The sequence below is a fragment of the Triticum urartu genome, chromosome 2 (genome assembly GCF_003073215.2).
Source record: "Triticum urartu cultivar G1812 chromosome 2, Tu2.1, whole genome shotgun sequence".
Taxonomy (NCBI): domain Eukaryota; kingdom Viridiplantae; phylum Streptophyta; class Magnoliopsida; order Poales; family Poaceae; genus Triticum; species Triticum urartu.
This window is the reverse complement of record NC_053023.1, coordinates 359,302,257-359,322,818: the sequence shown is the minus strand read 5'-3', so window position 1 is coordinate 359,322,818 and position 20,562 is coordinate 359,302,257.

The window sequence follows — 20,562 nt, the reverse complement described above, 5'->3', positions numbered from 1 at the left end:
GAGGTTGGGCTACCATCAAATCAAAATCAGAAACGGGGACATTCCCAAAACGGCCTTTGTTCCTCGTTATGGCCAATATGAGTACACCGTTATGTCTTTCGGTTTAACCAATGCCCCAGCCACTTTCTCTCGGTTAATGAACTTGGTCTTCATGGAGTATTTGGATAAATTCGTCATAGTCTACCTCGATGACATACTCATCTACTCCAAGAATGAAGAGGAACATGCCGAACATCTAAGGCTGGTATTGACGAAACTTCGAGAGCATCGCCTTTATGCCAAATTCTCCAAGTGTGAATTTTGGTTGCCAGAAGTGACCTATCTAGGCCATGTAATCTCTGGTAAGGGTATTGCTGTCAATCCCGAGCGAGTTCAAGCCGTCCTTGATTGGACTCCACCTGAGACGGTCAAGCAAGTTCGGAGCTTCCCTGGCTTAGCGAGCTATTGTCGCCGCTTCGTCGAGAATTTATCCAAGGTTGCTAAACCTCTAACTGAACTCCTCAAGAAAGATAAAAAGTTCGAGTGGACCCCACAGTGCAAGTTCAGCTTTCAGGAACTGAAAAGACGCCTGACATCTGCTCCCGTACTGGTACCACCAGATTTCTGCAAGGACTTTATTATCTATTGCGACGCCTCACAAAAAGGACTAGGTTGCATACTCATGCAAGATCGTCAGGTAATTGCCTATGCTTCACGGCAATTACACCCACATGAGGTAAACTATCCCACACACGATCTAGAGCTTGCAGCAGTAGTCCATGCACTCAAAACTTGGCGACATTACCTCCTCGGTAATCGTTGCGAGATTTTCACCGATCACCAAAGTTTGAAATATATCTTCACCCAACCGGATTTGAATCTCAGGCAACGACGTTGGGTTGAGTTGATCTCGGATTACGATTTAGGAATAACTTACACCCCGGGCAAAGCCAATGTCATGGCTGATGCGCTAAGTCGTAAATCTTACTGTAACAACCTGATGTTAGAACAAAGTCAACCACTTCTCCACGAGGAATTTCGTGAGCTCAATCTTCACATTGTCCCTCGAGGATTTCTATCCACCCTAGTGGCGAAACCTACCCTTACGTATCAGATCATCAAGGCACAGAAGGTAGATCCGGGAATCTCCTGTATTAGAAGAAACATTAAGAAAGGAGTCGCAAATTGTTTCTTCGTCGATGATCAAGGTGTCATATACTTTGGAAACCGTTTAGTGGTTCCCAAGGCACGAAACCTGAGGCGGCTGATCCTTAAGGAAGCTCATGAATCCCCTCTCACCATTCATCTCGGTAGTACTAAAATGTATCAAGACCTACGCCAGAGGTTTTGGTGGACTAGGATGAAGAGAGAAATCGCTCAATACATTGCTAATTGCGACATTTGTTGTCGTGTTAAAGCAGAGCATCAACGGCCTTCTTGGACCCTTCAACCTTTGGCTATTCCTGAGTGGAAATGGGAAAAAATCAGTATGGATTTCATCACTGGGTTTCCCAGGACCAAGGGAGGGAATAATGCCATCTTCGTCGTGATCTACCGTGTTTCCAAAGTAGCCCATTTCCTTCCTGTTCGTGAGAGTATCACCGCTAGCCAGCTAGCTGACTTATACATCTCCCGAATAGTGTCTCTTCATGGTGTCCCATTGGAAATTAACTCAGACCGTGGGAGTCTCTTCACCTCTCGATTTTGGGAAAGTTTCCAAAATGCTATGGGAACTCGTCTGTCTTTTAGCACCGCCTTCCATCCTCAATCAAGTGGTCAAGTAGAGAGAGTCAATCAAATTCTGGAAGATATGCTCCGAGCTTCTATCATCTCATTCGGAATGGGTTGGGAGAAATGCCTTCCATTCGCGGAGTTTGCTTATAACAATAGTTATCAAGCTAGCTTGGGCAAAGCTCCTTTCGAAGTTCTCTATGGACAAAAATGTCGAACGCCTCTTAACTGGTCAGAAACCGGGGAAAGACCACTCTTTGGCCCGGATATGATTCAGGAAGCAGAAGAGCAGGTTCGCGTTATTCGTGAGAAATTGAAAACAGCCCAATCTCGTCAAAAGAGCCAATATGACCGTAAACATAAGCTCATGACTTATGAAGTCAGCGAGAAGGCTTACCTTCGGGTTACCCCGTTAAACGGAACCCATCGTTTCGGTATCAAAGGCAAATTGGCTCCGTGTTACATCGGACCCTTCCGCATTCTTGCCAAAAGAGGAGAAGTTGCCTACCAATTGGAACTACCTTCGCATCTTTCCAGAGTTCACGATGTCTTCCACGTTTCTCAACTCAGGTGTTTCTTCGCGGATCCTATCCATGGATGGACCACGAAACGCTTGATCTACAAGATAACCTCTCATATCGGGAATATCCCGTTCGTATCCTTGATCAAGCCGAGCGTACCACTCGACGCCATAATATCAAGTTTCTCAAGGTTCAATGGTCACACCATTCCGAAAAGGAAGCCACTTGGGAAAGGGAGGATCGTCTTCTACTCGAGTACCCCACCTTCTTCCCGGAGGATCCTAAATTTCGGGACGAGATTCTTTTGAGTGGGGGTGAGTTGTCATACCCTAGCCAGTTCAAGCATTATAGTGTGCATCATGTTTAAATTTCTCTTAAATTTGAAATGGGGATGATAGAAGCCCCAGCACCCCCCTGGAACAACTAGGGTTTACTAAAAACTTTTTCAATGAACCTGAAATGCCCTTCTAAAAACCCCACCCTTTTTGTTTTGGGTTAAAACCTTGGACAAGAATGGTGCACATTTTTCTAGGACATCTTAAGGTCATTGAATTAATTCTTATGGTATTTGCATTTGGGGATTTAAATGCTATAAAATATTTTAAATGCTCCAATAATCATAAACCAAAATGTTTGCTGTTGCATATATTCTAAGCAATGGCCATGATTAATTTTATGATTTATGGAAATGCCCTGGCATTTTTATTAAAGCCCTGAAGTTATAGAAATAATAGAATAAATAAAAAACAAAAAAGGAGAGAGAGAACAGAACTTACCTGGCGCAGCCCACCTAGCCCACCGGCTCGGCCCAGTCCACTGGCTCTTGCCAGTTGTCCTCCTCCTCCTGCCAGGAGGACGAGAAGCGCGTGGTCGGCGCCCGCGGCCACACGCCGGCCACCTCCTGCTTCCGCCGACGCCCCGGACGCGCCTACGAGTGCCACGCACTCCCCCACGTCCCCCTCTCTTTCTCCCCACTCTCCCCGTGGCCTCTCCCCCTCTCTGGCTCTCTCCCCATCCCCTGCCGAGCGCAGCCGTCACCGCCGACAAGCACCACCGCAGCCACCACCATCCAGTCGCTGCCTCGCTGTGCCAAGAAGCTCCGCCGTCGTCCGCTGCTTCGCCTCGACCCATCCCCGAGCGCTCGCTCGCCCCGGAGACGCTGCACCGAGCTCGTCTTCAACCTCAGTCGCCGGAGATCCCCCTCGACGCCCGCTCACTCCAGCTCTTCCCCGAGCTCGCCGTTTACTCCCCTGCAACCGCAGTGAGCTACTGACCCGTTTCCCCTTCTCCCCGCGCTCGTCTGTGCCCTCTAACCCCCATGGCCACCGGAGCCGAAGCTCGCCGCCGCCACCGCACGTCGCCGTCGTGGCCACAGCCACGTTGGGTCGCAACCGAGCACCCCTTTGTCTTCAACGCACTCGCAGGAGCCTGTAGCACTCCCATGTGCCCCTCCCCGTGCCTGCTAGCGACTAGCTCAACCTCGCCCGAACTCCGGCCGCCGCGGACGTGCTCGCCGCCGTCGTCTCCGGCCACCCCAGCTCCACCTACTGCCACCACTCGACGCGGCTCACTCCCCGCATCACGTAGATGGTCTCCGCCGTCCTTTTGCTCGCCGGAGTGCAAAACCCGAGCCCTCCGCCGCGTCTGGCCTCGCTGGCGGCTAAACGCTGGTGAGTTTGACCCCCTTTGACCGTGGACTGACGCATGGGCCCAGGTTGACTCCCCCCTGAGCCTATGACTGGTGGGGCCGGCCTGCTTATTAGTTTAGGATTAGAGTTAACTAATATTAATTAGTTTAGTCACTGACATGTGGGCCCAGGCCCCACTGACAGTTAATTAGTACTAATTTAATCCTGTTAATTAGCTGAGCCACTAACAGACAGGGCCCACCAGTCAGGTTTGACCTGGCCGACCCAGTTGACCCGCTGACGTTACACCTGTGTCATGCTGACGCATTAATTCAATTACTGGAATTATTCTTATATAGGAAATTCTAGAAAATAGCCAAAACTTCTAAAAATCATAGTAAATCAACGATAACACCAAATCAAACAATTTATATATGAAAAATGATCAGAAAAATTCAATCTATCCATCTGTAATGGTTTCATGCATGACAAAACAAGTTAACCTTGCTGCTTAAGCAGAATAAGATAATGCACTAATAAGGCCATGTTAAATGAGCTAACATTTGAATCTTTGATTCAAATGAGTTCATTCCTTTCTGTTTTAGCTTGCATTAGGCCAAGACACATTCATTTTGCCATGTCGTAGCATGCATCATATTGTTGCATATCATCATGTGTTGATTATGTTCGGTGTGTCTTTCGTGGTAGGTTCTGCCTTCGAGGATAACCCTGAGTATCCGTCTGAAGGGCAGTACCCTACTACCACTACATCAAGCAAGCAACCCATTGATCATTCTGATACGAACCCATGTTCTCGCTTCTGCTCTTGTTTACTGCATTAAGACAACGCGATTCAAACTGCTGTGTGCTACGGTAGTTGAACCGTTATCCTCTGCATGACCTATCATTGCCACAGTAACTAGATGAAACCCACTAGCATGTGTAGGAGTTGTTTGAGCCGTGTATGTGTTTCCTACCGTGCCATGCCTGCTATGCTTAGAGTTGTGTCAGGTTTGGTTCATCTGGGTGATGGGCTAGAGTGAAATGATTATGTCGGTAATGTGAGGGATGTGTTGAACATGATTTGGTAAAGGTATCGATGAGAGGCCATGTAGGAGTACATGGTGGGTTGTTTCATTGAGGCCATCCCTAAGAACTGAGATCTGTATGTGTGATTTAAGATTCAGTTACTACCATACATTGGGCCCGAAACCAATGGACCCTCTCGGCTTCTTAATCACCCTAGTACTCTGTCCAGGAGTTGCAAATAGTTTCTGGTGTTTGTAGGTTATGTGTTGGCGGCCGTGCGTAGCGCTGGCCCTAGGGGTGGGCTATGTTGCGGTAGATACACCGTGGCACGGTGTACCGAGTCACCCGTTTGGTGTCTCGAGAACCCTGTTCACATTGTTCGGGGACGTATGTGGAAACCTCGGCCGGACTCCCTATGGATGGAACCTGAATAGGCGATAAACCTGGACTAGAGGCTTGAGCGTTAGGTAGGCCGTGGCCGACACCCTCGTTGGGCTTCCGCTTGAAGGTCGCCGAGTACATGTCGTGTAAATGGTGGTAAGTGGTGAAAGCGTGTATGAAGAAGTACACCCCTGCGTGGTATAAAACTATTCGAATAGCCGCGTCCGTGGTAAAGGACTACTTGGTTGCCTATACAGTTCATAGACAAGCTAATGGATACTACTAAAAGACTCAAGATAAGTGTGAGTACCGAGGATGGCCCTCTTGTAGGATGACGAGGGAGGATCCCCGGTGGAGTATTGTGTTGGTGATTAGTGGACTCATGTGTGAAAAACTATTTTACTAGTGGAGTTCTGTAGGATAGCTTAGCCAAGAGTCAAAGCTGGCTTGCTGCAATAACTCCACCACCTTCTTGAGAATGAGCATGTATAGTAGGTTCTCATGTAAGACTTGCTGAGTACCCTTGTACTCATGTTTGCTTATTTACTGTTTTCAGACGACAACACCGCCCCCTTCGATGGGTTTTATGTAGACCTTGATGTCGACGAGTGACTAGCCACCCAGGTGGTGATCCTGGCCATGGAGGGCCCTATGTAGATAGACAGGCTTCGAGAAGCCTTCTTTCTTTCTAGTGTCTGTACTCAGACTATTTGCTTCTGCGTGTGCTTGTATGCTTGTATGACTTGAGTGTTGGGTCATGTGACCCCTACGTGTATGAACATGTTATGTATGGCTCTCTGGAGCCTTTAAATAAAGTACTTGAGTTGTAGAGTTTTGTTGTGATGCCATGTTGCATGTACTCATATCAGGCATATTGTGTGTATGATTGAAATGCTTGGTATGAGTGGGATCCGACAATCTAGTTGTTTATCCTTGGCAACCTTTCTTATGGGGAAATGTAGTATAGTGTTCCTCGAGCCATAGTAGTCCGCTATAGCCCGGTCCACCGGAGTCCTGCTAGCCCAACACTACTGCTCAGGACACTTGACTGGACGGCATGTGTTTCACTTCGTTCCTATGTCTGTCCCTTCGGGGAAATGTCACGCGGTGACATCCGGAGTCCTGCCTAGCCTTCTACAGCCCGGGTTCCCCGGAGTCCTGTTAGCCCAGTGCTACAGCCTGGATTCACTCGCTGATGACCGACATGCTCGATGTGATTCATGTATGCCTGTCTCCATAGGTCTGCGCCGCTTTGGGTTCACGACTAGACATGTCGGCCCGGGTTGTCTGTCATATGGATGCTAGTGACACTATCATATACGTGAGCCAAAAGGCGCAAACGGTCCCGGGCCATGGTACGGCGACACCCGTGGGAATACCGTGCGTGAGGCCGCAATGTGATATGAGGTGTTACCGGCTAGATCGATGTGACTTGGAATCGGGGTCCTGACAGTAGCTGAGGTAACAAGCTAAACGTCAAAGTCCAAGCGGAACTACTAGCGAGACTGAAGTCTCTCTGCAAAAACATAAATTAAGCAAACGTGAGTACGAATATACCCAGCAAGACTTACATCAGAACTAGCTACATATGCATCGGTATCAACAAAGGGGTGGTGGAGTTTGACTCAGTGGCTAACCTGAACTACGACTGCAAGTAACTCTTTTGAGGTGGCGCACACGAGTCCACAAATTCACCATACTAATACACCACTATGGATCCGCTCCCGTCTCCCTGCGAGAACGCCATCCATAGCACTCACACTTATCTTGCGCATTTTAGAGTATCCACTTTCACTTGTCTATGAACTATGCAAGGGGTCCAAGTTTCCATATCCAAGGAATCCGGCTATTCGAATAGATAATGATAACCCTGCAGGGGTGTACTTCTTCACCCATGCTCTCGCCACTTATTGCCCTGTACACGTCATGTACCTCGGCAACCCTCAAGCGGAAGCCGGGCGAGGGAGTAGGCCACGACCTGACTAACCAACAAGTCTCTAGTCCAGGTTTATCGCCTATTCGGGTTCCATCCGCAAGGAGATCTGGCCGGGGTGTCGCTCACGGCCCCAAACGATGTGTGCAGGGTTCCCAAGCCCACCATCCGGGTGCCACGTGGTACACTGTGCCATTGTGCCTAGTCTGTCCCAAGCCCACCTATACCGGGTGCCACTTGGTAGACTACTAACACTACCTACAAACACTAAAACTAGTTGCAACTCCTGGACAGAGATCGAGTTGATTAATAAGTCGAGAGGGGCACTTAAGCATTCCAATGCATGGTAGTAGTTGTTCACGGATCACAAACACAGAACCCAGTTCCTAGGGACGGCTGCAATGAGACAACCCACCATGTACTCCTACATGGCCTCTCACCGCTACCTTTACGAAATCTTGTTCACACACTTAGCTCTCAATAGTAGGACATGTTCACCACATTCCAATTCATCCCCGATGAATCAGACCTGACTCAACTCAAAGCAGTAGTAGGCATGACAAACAAACATGAATGAGTAGGCACATCAGGGCTCAAACAACTCCTACTCATGCTAGTGGGTTTCATCTATTTACTGTGGCAATGACAGGTCATGCAGAGGAAAGGGGTTCAGCTACCGCAACATGTAACAGTTGAAATGTTGTTATCCTAATGCAGTAAAAGAGAGCAGGAGCGAGAGAGTGGGATTGTATCGGAATGACCAAGGGGTTTTTGCTTGCCTGGCACTTCTAAAGATAGAATAGCTCTTCATCGGTGTCATCGATCATGTCGTCGGAAACAACGTCTACTGAGAGGGGGCAATTACCGGCAAACAAGGAAGAATACAATCAATGCAATGCAACAATATGATGCATGATCATGACATGGCAATATGTGTGTGTTGGCCTAATGCAACTATAACCAGGGTGGTTCGAGTCATTTTGAACCAAAGGTTCAACTTCAAACTCAAATTATGAATTTAAATAGTGCATTATCATTTATTGCACTAAACAGCAAGGTTAAGTTGCTTAAACATGCATGAAAATGGTACATATGGATTCCTTGAATTTTTATGATAATTTTTCATATATAAATTATTTCATTTGGAGTTACGATTGAATTTCTATGATTTTTAGAAGTTTAAACTGTTTTCTGGAATTTCCTGAATAGAAATAAATCAAGAAATTACATTATTGCATCAGCATTACATCATGCTGACCTCAGCAGGTCAACAGGTGCCATCCAGGTCAAACCTGACCAGTGGAGCGCACTGGTCAGTGACACAGGACTGGTTATAGTCGCTGACATGTGGGCCTGGTCAACAGCCACGTCAGTAGGTCAATTCTGACGCGTCAGCCCTGCTGGTTTTATTAAGTAATCTAATTATTATTTTTATCCAGTAAACTAACAAAGCGGGTCCCACTGTCAGTGTCTAGTGTTAAACTAATAGGGTTAGTTAGCCCCTAATCTAATGACGTCCACGTCGGCTAACCGGTGATTAGCCGCCGGCGCTAAGCAGGACACGGCAGAGGTCCTTGTCCAGCCGTTTCCGGCGATGAGAGGTCGTGCGAATGGGTTCTGCGGGACCGGCGCGACGAGGCGTGTCGGATGGTGGCATCTGCGGGTGCTGGGGCGGCGTGCAACAGCGGCGATGATGAGCCGGGCGGCGGCCGGAGCTCGGGTGCGTGCGGGCGCGGTGCTGCGGTGCGCTAGGGAGCAGGATAGGCTGCGGGTTAGCTCCCTAGGGATGCTAGGAGCACTTCCGCGTACTCAAGGGCGACGGAAACGGGCTCTGGCCACGGCGGTGTGAGGTCCGGTGGTGGTGAGCTCTCGGGTCCAGCGGGGCAGCTAGCTAGGGGACGAAATCGAGTGCATGGAGTGAGGGGAGGGGAAGAGGAGCTCACGAGGAGTCGGATGAGACGCTAAGTGGGCTCGGGGATGGCTTGGTGATGACAGAACGGCGACGGCGATCTCCGGGCAAAGGCGGCGGGGACGAGCTTGATGGCGACGCTTCCGGGCATCCGGGCTTGCTTCCGTCGTCGAGGAGATGTAGTAGACGATGGCGGAGCTCCCGGAGACGGAGAGGGGTCGAGGGGTGGCCGGTGGACGCCGTGGCAGCGAGCGACGGCGACGGGCACGTTCGGTGGTGGGGAAGAGAGCAAGACAGGGGAGGGGAGAGATAGCAGCGAGTGAGGGGGAGGATAGAGGGGTCTCGGGGCGTCTCTGTGGCGTCGCTGGAAGGGCCGGGGAGGGTGAAGCAGGCAGGGAGGAGGTGGCGGCCTCAGCGCACGCCGTGCCAACCTTCGCCTCTGCCTACTGGCAGAGGTTGAGGATGACTGGCAAGTCGCCAGGTGGGCTGGGCCTCCAACAGTGCTGGGCCAACTGGGCGCTAGGTAAGCTACAGGTGAGGTTCTGCCCTTTTTTGTGTTTTGGTTCCTGTTTTCTATTTTATTCCTCTGTTTTGAAATAATAAAAATACTAATTCATTTCCAAATTTCCTGAAATGACTTGTGGGCACATTTGGAAATATTTTCAACAGCCCTCAACCACTTCTAGAATTATTTGGGAATTTTAATTATTTATAGCAATTAAATGCCCAAATTCAAATACTTAATGAGTTCATTCAAAAATCCAAATTGAGCTAGAAAAATGTGCACCATTTTTGTCAGAGGTGCCAAAATCAATTCAAAAATGATGAACATTTCTAAAGGGAATTTGGGTTCATTGAAAAGATTTAAGTTGAACCTAGTTGAATTTCATTTGCTACTAGGGTTTAGCAGTCCCCATTTCAACTTTCAAATAAATTTAAACATGATGCATGGATGCAATGCCACAAGTTACAAGCAAACTCTAGGGATGTGACATTTGTCGTGCGGGCGCTGCTATGCAGGCACCACAACGCCGCTTGGTGTCACATCACGATCATCTTGCGAAGGGCATGGTACATGTCTTGATGTTGTTCGGTCGCTGCTGTCGAACTCACCACGGCGGGAGGGTTGTAGCTCGCGCGGACTGGACAGGGCCATTCTGATGGCTTCGCTCGCCGGTGCGTCGAGGAGATGGGGGCGGCGTGCCCGCGACTCCTGCACCATTGTTGTTGTAGTCACCGGATGACAGGCGCAGGTGCCTATTACTAGCGTCTCCACCGCATGCTCATGCCATAGTGGGCATGGAGACCGCACCTCCTGTGCTGGCTGCACCCACCGCAGCATTTGCACCGTCCGCGACGACAGCGCCGCCTGCACCATCCGCAGGCGCATGTGGTGGAAGTTTGGATGTTGATGACTTCTTCATCATGGACCCCTTCTTCTTGGGTGTCCTGAAAGGTGAAGAGAGCGCTGAACTTGAAGAAGTTGATGCGCCATTTGCCGGCGTGATTCACGTAGGTGTAGCCCCCTACCTGGCACGCCAAAGATGTCGAAATGGAGCCGGTGATCTATGGGGAAGGGTTGCCCCTTTTGTTGGTCCAGTGAGGGGGTGCATGCGACGCAAACAACAAGACAGTGAGGGACACAATGGTTTTTACCCTGGTTTGGGCCGCTGAGAAGCGTAAAACCCTACTCCTACTTTGGTTTATTGAAGGGTTGTGTGCACAAGCACGTGGAGCATTCTCCCCCAGCAAGTCACGAGGAAAGATTAGATGCAGGAGCACCTACGCGTGGAGTTGCATGGGGTTTCAACCCGTGTAAAGGTTGCCATGGCCTTCCTTTTAGTGTTCAAGGGGTTACCAAAGTGCAAAAAGGGTCTTTACAGGGTGACTGGATGGAACCAGATGTATCTTACCTAACTCTGCTAGTTAGGAAAAAATGTGTTAAATGCATCACTAGGTGTCATGAGGAGGAGCCCCGGCAAGGTTGGCGCACCTCTTGCTCATTTGCCTCTTATTATCTTTCCATGCCATTAGGACGGGTGTCGATAAAGGTAATCTTTCCTCCAGCAGGCCGCCACGTGCCCGATAAGCCCTACCTAACTGCCTTGGAGCTCGACACCTGGTGTTCTGGCATTGGCCTGCCGGTCCGGGCACTTGTTGGTCCTTCATCTTGCTGGGCTAGTCTTGCCGGAAATAGTTATCTTTAATGTGAAATTTTGTTTTGGTCTTCTTAACGTGCTCCTTTATCTCACAAAGAGCTATTCTCTTTTCTTGGGAAAACTTGGTATGAAAATCTACCCTTGCCGGTAAAACTGCAACTCATCTATGCATAAGTCGGGGTATTATGTGCCTTGTCTAATAAAACAAAAACATTGTATTGAAGATCAAAGAGAGAGAATAATCCATCTAGCTACTAGATATGGACCCGTAGGTCTATGGTAAACTAATCACACATCATCGGAAGGGCGACAAGGTTGATGTAGAGGCCCTCCGTGAAAGAATCCCCCTCCGGCAGAGTACCAGAAAAGGCCTCCACATGGGATCTCATGAGGACAGAAACTTGCAGCGGCGGAAATGTTTTTTTGGTGTGCCCTCTAGTCTATGGGAAATATTTGGGTATTTATGCGAAATTAGGGTTGGAAGTACCAAGGGGGGCCCACAAGCTTGTGGGGCGCCCCCCTAGGGTGCACCATACGGGCTTGTGGCCATCTTGTGCCTCTTCTGGTCTCCTCCCGAACCTTCCTGGGTGTCTTGTGGTCCAAAAAAACATCAAAAAGTTTCATTCTGTTTGGACTCCATTTGGTATTGATTTTCTGTAAAAGATAAAAACAAGGAAAAAACTTCAACTAGCACTTGGCACTAGGTTAATAGGTTAGTCCCAAAAAATGATATAAAATAGCATAATAATGCATCCAAAACATCCAAGATGAATAATATAATAGCATGGAACAATCAAAAATTATAAATACATTGGAGACGTAGCAATCCTCGATGGGAGCATAGCACTCCAAAGAGCCGCACTTGCCGGAGTCAGTGGTCTTGCAGGTCTTCTTCCTCTTCTTCCCCCGAGGAGGCTGGCTTCCTCCTGGATTGATCCCCTAGAATGTGATAGTCTTCTTCAGATCCTCTTTAGAAATGTTCAGCCTCTTGATCATGTTAGGTGAGATCAAGTTGAGACCAGCCCCACGTCAACCAACATATTTGTGACCCTGAGGTTGCAGATTGTTTGTGAAACCAACAACAGAAAGCACCCAACCGCTAATTTCCGATCAAGGTGGTCCTCGGTGTCAAAAATGATGGGCGTGTTGGACCATCTCAGGGGATTGTTGGCTCCCACTATCGGCCCTGTCGCATTGACCTCACGTACCAACTACTTGAGTTGGCAGTGAGAAGAGTGCAAGGATGCACCTCCGTCAATGCACATCGCTTCTGTGTGCCTTCTACAACTCAACGTCACTAGACTTGTCATTATCCTCTTCCACTTCATCATCATCATCATCATCATCATCATCTTCCTTCTTGTCTTGACCTCTCGCAGGCTTCGCCTTCTATTGCTTGGCCTTGCCACAGCAACCTCCTCGGTCACCATGTTTCTTGCCGGACCCACTTGCACCGTCAGCCTTCTCTTTATCTCTCTTTTCATATTCATTCCTCTACTTCTCGGCAAGCCACTCTACTTGCCGACATTCTTGAAGGTCATGGCTCTTGGTGCGATGGATCTTGCAGTACTGCTTGCCGGAGCCCCTAGTCTGGTTAGTGGCCGCCAAGGCTTGGGACGAGGCGCACCCGGTAACCTTCTTGCTAGAGCTCTCAACCTTAGCCTTCTTGGCGGGGCCACTCTTGCTGGATCTCTCTACAGCAACAACAGCCTTACCCTTGCACTTCATGTTGTGCCTGTGGTTTTTCTTCTCCGAGGTGGTAGCAGCATCATCATCTTCCAAATCTGATCATGTGCCAACCCATTCTCCATGAGGCCTCCTCCCTTTTTCATCCCGTACACACTTGTCGGTCAGACTGTAGAGCTCAGCAACATCACTCACCTTGGTCATGGCCATCTCTTACCGCATCTTGCGATTCCTCGGGTTCCGGCAGAATGTGGCAATGATTGTTGTGGGGTGGATATCGGGAATGTTGCATTGTACACGACCGAATCTCTGAATGTACTTCATGAGTGACTCATCCTCCTCATGTGGAATCAACTACCGGTTAGTTTCCTGGCCTGGAACTTTGTGGCGCCTGTGAAGATGCCAACAAGCTTGTGGCACAAGTCTGCCCAATAGGAAATGGAGTCTTCCGGCAAGTTCATAAACCATGATTTGATATTGGGCTTGAGCGCCAATGGAAAGTAGTTGGCGAAAACCTTGTCGTCACGAGCTCCGGCAGCTTGCACCACAATGATGTAAATGCTTAGGAACTCTTATGGATGTGTCTTGCCGTCGTACTTCTCCACCTCCAGCTTGAAGCTCAGGGAACTGGGCCACTAGACTTGCCACAACTCATGGGTAAACGCTGGATAACCCACCTCATAAGGCAGGCCACCATTGTTCCCTGGCACATGCTCATCAACAGTGGACCCTACACGGCTATCAGATTGATGGTGTGCTTCTCGTCGCCGTTTGATGGTTTACGGGTATCTTCTCTACACCGTTCTTGCAGAACATGGCGTTGGTCACGGTTAGCTTGCGGATCAGACGATGACATGGACACGTTTTCATGGGCGTGGATCCGCTGGCTTTGCCACTGAGGTTGTTGTTGTTGTGGAGGAGATTGCACTCTAGGAGCTCAGCCTCTAGTCCTTTCTCCAGCAGTGCCCAACGGGGCATGGGCTGCTGCTGTGAAGGTCCCGCCTGCTGTGGCTTGTCATTGTTGGTGAAGCCAAGAAGACTCTAGATGGTGGCTCTCCACTCCCCCATTTTCTTCGCAGCAGGAGGAAACTCCAAAAGTAATTGTGCACGCGCTAGGGCTTCTTCTGGCGTGGATGGCATGGAGAGGCGTGAGCAACGAGATGTGTCCTTGCTTCCAACTAATCTGGAAGCAACGTCGTCTCGAACCTGCGACCTCGGCTTGTCATTGCCAGTGCGATGGCGTGCATGCTAGCCTTGTGTATCTTGAGGATGATCTGCAGGGCCCTTGCCATGAGGACGCTTGGATCCGCTGACGCCATGGTGCTAGTCGTCACGCGCGGCCTGAGATGGCCACGGCGGGGGTACAACCGTGGGTGTATTGGAGTGCGCCCTATTATCCCTAGAATTTGCCGCACTACCTGTAGGCAGCGCAGCCCCGTCCCTGGGCCTAGTGGTATATGGATTGTTGTCGTTACGGACGATGCCGCTCGCCTAGCTGTGATCATGACAGCGTCGTCGAGATTGCTCCTGGTCTCGGCCTCCAGCACGGCTTGCGCCATCGCGTGTACCATCGCCCGTCTGCGAAGGCACTAGTGGCTTGTACATAGACGGACCGACCACCATGGTGCCCTTCTTCTTAGGCGCCATGGCGATGAAGCTAGTGACGAAGTTGACACGCTAACTATTGATTATAGTTCGCACAAGCGACCCCCTGCCTAGCACACCAAATATGTCATGCGTACAACCATCCATGGGATCATGGCGATCCCTTTGCGGTGTGACTAGAGGGATTGACAAGCGCAAAGAATGGTATCAACAGGAAACACACGAGTTTACCAAGGTTCAGGCCGCTATGATGCGTAAGACCCTACTCCTGCTTTGTGTATTGATTGCGTGTATATGCCCAGTTACAAGGAGCACAGTTCCGGCAAGGTGCTCAGGAAGTGCAGCTACACATGCAAAAGGACAGGGTTTCGACCTTTCTTAAGGTAGCCATGGGCCTCTTTTATAGACTAAGGGGTCACCACAATGGCAAAATGGTAAAAACACACTATAGATAGTGGCTACAGTGCCAAATACCTAAGTCTGACAGGTTAGGACAAATGCATTTAATACTCCATGAGGTGTCTTGTGGATGGAGCTCTCAGTAAGGTTGATCTCTCCTTCTGTGTCGTTCGCCCATCTGCCTTCTATTTCTTTGAAACATCATTTGGACGGGTGTCATTAAAGTTGTATCTTCGGTGGTGAGCTGCCACATGCCCAGACAAGTCTCACCTAACTACCTGTCTGCTCGACACCAAATCGACATGTGACATCCAGATCAATGAGGTGGAGTGGTGGCAAGGTAGTTGGATTCTTGCCCGGCTCGGAGCTTGCCGCGCTTGATTCTTGTGATGTTATCCCAGGAAAAGGATCCTACGAGGTCTCTGAGTTGTGTCTTCACTATTTTTTATCTCTATCTTCTGAGATCTTCTTTGCTTCTTACAATCTGATCTTGAGTTTGGCTTTATTTATATTCCAGCGAGCCTAGTCATCAAGAAGGCTGCTACTTCCTGTGCATAAGTCCGGGGTATTAAGGACCCCATTCTTAATACACCGACAAAGAGTATTGTAACAAATCACAAATAAATGCATGTCCCTCTTGAAAGGTGTGTGCAGCAAAGATGATTGTGGCAAACTAAAAGTCAAACAAAGCAATGACTCTTATAATACACGACGCTCCATTCAAAACTCATATCATGTGATGAATAAAAATATAGCTCCAAGTGATATACCAATGGTTTGTAGACGAAAGAGGGGATGCCATGCGGGGCATCCCAAAACTTAGATGCTTTGGTCCCCTTTAATATTACCTTGGGGTGCCTTGGGAATCCCCAAGGTTCGTATCTTTCCACTCCTTACCCTTAATCCATCATGGTCTCACCCAAAACTTGAAAACTTCAGCACACAAAACTCAACACAAACCTCGTGAGATCCGTTAGTCTGACAAGAAAATCATAAACTTTAGATATTGTTACCAACCCATTCATATTTTATTATTGCATAATACCTACTTTATTCTAACTTCTCAATGACTTATACCCCCTATTACAATCCATAGATTCATTAAAATAAGCAAACTATGCAACAAAAACAAAATTTGTCAAAAGCACAACTGTTTGTAATGATCTGAACAAACGTAGTACTTCCGTAACTCCAAAAATTCTGAAACATTAGGAGAATGTGGGAAATTTGTATATAGATCATGTGTATAAAATTCAGAATTTCATGACATACCAATGAATTTAAAAAACTCTGCTACTGGGCGCAAAAGTTTCTATTTTTTCACATAGTCAACTCAACTATCAACCAAATCATCCCAAAGGCTTTACTTGGCACGAACACTAATTAAGAAAAGAACACAATCATAACAATAGCATAACTGTGTAGACACAAAATAACAGAAAATAAAATAGAAAAATAAAGATAGCTATTGGGTTGCCTCGCAACAAGCGCTATTGTTTTACGCCCCTAGCTAGGTGTAATCCATAGTTTCAAGTATTGTCATCCGTAGTTTTCATACCATAGGTGGACCTCAAAATAGATTCCAATGGGAGCTTAATTATCTTTCTAGGTATATGTTCCATTACCTTCTTTAATGGAAATTGAAATCTTATATTACCTTCTTTCGTATCAATAATAGCACCTATGGTTCGTAGGAAAGGCCTACCAAGTATTATAGGACAAGACGGATTGCATTCAATATCAAGCACAATAAAATCCATGGGAACATAATTTCTATTTGCAAGTATAAGCACATCATTTATTCTACCCAATGGTTTCTTAATAGTTGAATCCTCTAAGTGCAAATTAAGGGAACATTCATCCAAATCATTACGGCCTATCACATCACATAAAGATTTTGGTATAGTGGAAACGCTAGCACCAAAATCACATAAACCATTACATTCATAATCTTTAATTTTATTTTAATATTAGGTTCCCATTCATCATGCAACTTCCTGTGTATTGAAACTTCCAACTCTAGTTTTTCTTCAGAAGCTTTCATCATGGCTTGTATGATATGTTTAGTAAAAGCTTTATTTTGTTCATAAGCATTGGGTAAATTTATCATGGATTGCAACAAGGAAATACACTCAATTAAAGAGGATATAACATAATTAAAGTCCTTGTAATCCAAAGTAGTGGGCACATCACTAGTTCAAGTTTTGACCACTCCAAACCCATTTTTATCATTAAGATTATCACCCTACGAACAACTAGGACGCCTTGTAGATAAAGTTGACTCATCTTCAGTTCATTTTACATCATGTTTTATATTACCGAATAAAGATTCAACAGGTGAGACACCAATCATTTTAATATCTTCATCATGATTGTGGTAAAAATCGGGCGGAATAACCTTTCCTAGGAATTCTCACTTAGCTCTCAACCTAGTGGTTCTTTCTTTACTTCGATTAATGGAGACAGAGATAGCTTTAATACACTTATTAATATGAAGCTTAGGTGGCAAAATTTTAGATTTGAGATTTTCCACATCATGAGCAATTCTATCCATGTTCCTAGCCATATCACCAACTTTATTCATTTTTCCCTCCACCATAGAATTAATGAATTATTTAATATTACTTTCAAGATCAGTATGTATCCTATTATTACTATAATAATTTCCATAGGAATTACCATAATCATTGGTAGGATTTTCGGGATATGGCCTAGGATTAAAATTGCCTCTGTAAGCATTCTTCTTAAAATTATTTCTGGAGACAAAATTCACATCAATGAATCATTATTTTTCTCTATCGAAGTATATAATGGCACATCATTAGGATCAACATGAGCATTCTTACTATCAACCATTTTCATAAGAGCATCTGTATTATCACTCAACATAGTAATTTCTTCAACAAAATTTACCTTCTTACGAGTTGGAGCTCTTTCGGTATGCCATTTAGAGAATCTGCCATAATATTATCATTTTGTAGCTTCTTCTAATGTTATTTCCATAAAGGTTCCACATGCAGCAGAGTCTAGAAGATTTCTAGAAACAAAGTTTAGTGCAACATAAAAAATTGTAAGATCATCCATAAACTTAAACGATGAGTGGAACAATTTCTTATCATTAATTTCATTCTCTTCCAAGATTGTGCAACATTTTCATGCTCAAGTTTCTTAAAATTCATAATTTGATTTCCAAGATAAATAATTTATGTAGGAGGAAAATACTTGGGAATAAAAGCATTCTTACACTTATCCCAAGAATCAATACTATTTTGAGGCAAGTATCAAAACCAACTTTTAGCATGATCTCGTAGTGAGAACGGAAATAATTTCAATTATACAATATCATTATCCACATCTTTATTGTTTTGCATACCGCATGATTCAACAAAAGTATTTAGATGAGATGGAGCATCTTCATTAGGACTACCAAGAAATTGTTCTTTCATAACAAGATTTAGCAAAGCGGCATTAATATCACATGAATCCGCACTAGTGGCGGGAGGAGCAATTGGAGTACTAATAAATAATATTTGAAAAATCACACAACTTAGTGGTTTCTTGAGACATAGCGACAAAGCAAGCACACAACAAATGAAAATATTTTTGTGTTTTTGTAAAAAAATATAAGTAACATGGTGATAATTCATTAATATGAAGGTACTTGATAATTCATTAACATGATGAAGACGACAGGCAAAAGCAAATAAAATGGCAAATAAAAATTAAGAGCAAGTAGATCATAGTTTATGTGAAGGTACTTGATTGGTTTTGGTGATGTCTCCCCAGCAACGGCGCGAAAATTTCTTCCTACTACTTGTGAGCTGCATTGGGATTTCCTCCAAGAGCAGAGGATGAAGCAGTACTGTCACTAAAAAAAGACATATCCGTGACATTTTGGGCCGAATGAAATTTTTTTCTGTCATACATATGACACTTCTATGACGATAATTGTGACAAAACCCGGTATCATCGTAGATGTGGTGGGCTCCTACTTCTATGACAAAAAATCATGATAGAAAATGGGCTTTTTGTCCTGGGCGGGCCGGAGAGGCAGCTGCATGACATTCTTTGGGCCGTCCATCAGGGAAAAAACCATGGTAGAAGCGAGGGGGGGGGGGGAATTTCGGAGAGTTCCCGATTATGGTGGGAGGTCGGGGGCCGAGCGATGCACGTTTCTCTCGTACACATACGCGCATGTGTGCGAGGCGTTGGCTCTAACTGAACCCGAGCGATTGCACTGCAGGCTACGCGTTACTGAACCCGAGCGATCGATCGATGGCTGTTAACTGAACCCGATCGAGCGATTCCTTCGCTATTGTTGCTAACTGAAGCCGATCGATTGGATGAATAGTGAGAGATGTGGGGGAGGGGTGGATGAAAAGTGAGCGGTGGCGTTGCCTCTGGATGAACAAGACCCCGTGGTGTGGTGGAGGGCTGGATGAACAGTAGATGGTGGAGGGGTGCCCGTGGAGGGGTGGATGAACAGGACCCCGTGGTGTGGAGGGCTGGATGAACAGTAGACGGTGGAGGGGTGCCCGTGGAGGGGTGGTTGAACAGTAGCCGGTGGAGTAGCGCGCGGTGGAGGCTGGATGAACAGGAGCCCGTGGAGGCTGGAGGAGGTCGACGGTAGCCCGTGGAGGCTGGAGGAGGTCGACGGTGGAGATGAACAGTATCCCATGGAGTCCCGTTTTGCGGTACGCCACACCCCTCCCGATGAAAAGGACCCCCGTTTCGACGGTATGAGGTCCGTTTCGTCCGTTTTGCGGTACGCCACACCCCTCCCGATCTACAGGACTCCCGTTTCGACCGTAGTAGGTCCATTTCATCCATTTTGCGGTACGCCACACCCCTCCCGATCAATAGGACCCCCATTTCGACTGTAGGAGGTCCGTTTCCTCCGTTTTGCGGTACGCCACACCCCTCCCGATCAACAGGACCCCATTCCGAACGTAGGAAGCCCCTTTCGTCCGTTTTGTGGTACCCCAGGCCTCGTTTCCATCGCCTGTTCCGTCCAAGCCCTCCCGATGAACACGACCACGCATTCTGTTCCGACCCAGCCGGTTGGCTCCCACGTGTTCTGTTGCCTCCCGATGAACACGACGCATTCCGTTGCCTCCCCATGAACACGACGCTTTCCGTTGCCTCCCCATGAACACGACGATGACGCTATTTCTCCGTTCCGACCCAGCCATGTACACGAGCCCTGGCCGTACGTATGCGCGAGTAGGCATTCGAGACCCCGCCCGTATGTACACATACATGGTCGTATTTTCTTTCTTGCACCCTGGCCGCTGTACGTACGTGTACATGCTACGTGCGCGCCTCTACTAAGACACATATGCGCCTCTACTACGACATGTGCGCGCCTCTACATCTACCAGTATATATGTACGTACACATTCGTGACCAGAATGACAACGCTACGTACGCTTCGACCAGGTGGGTCCTGACTGTCAGGCACTTCCTTGCGTGCGAAGATGTAGCTGGTGGGTCCCAGCAGTTAGGGGGTCGAATCATTTTTTTTTCCTGGACGCACTTCCTTGCGTGCGAAGATGTAGCTCGTGGGTCCCAGCCGTCAGGGGGCGAACCATTTTTTTCATGA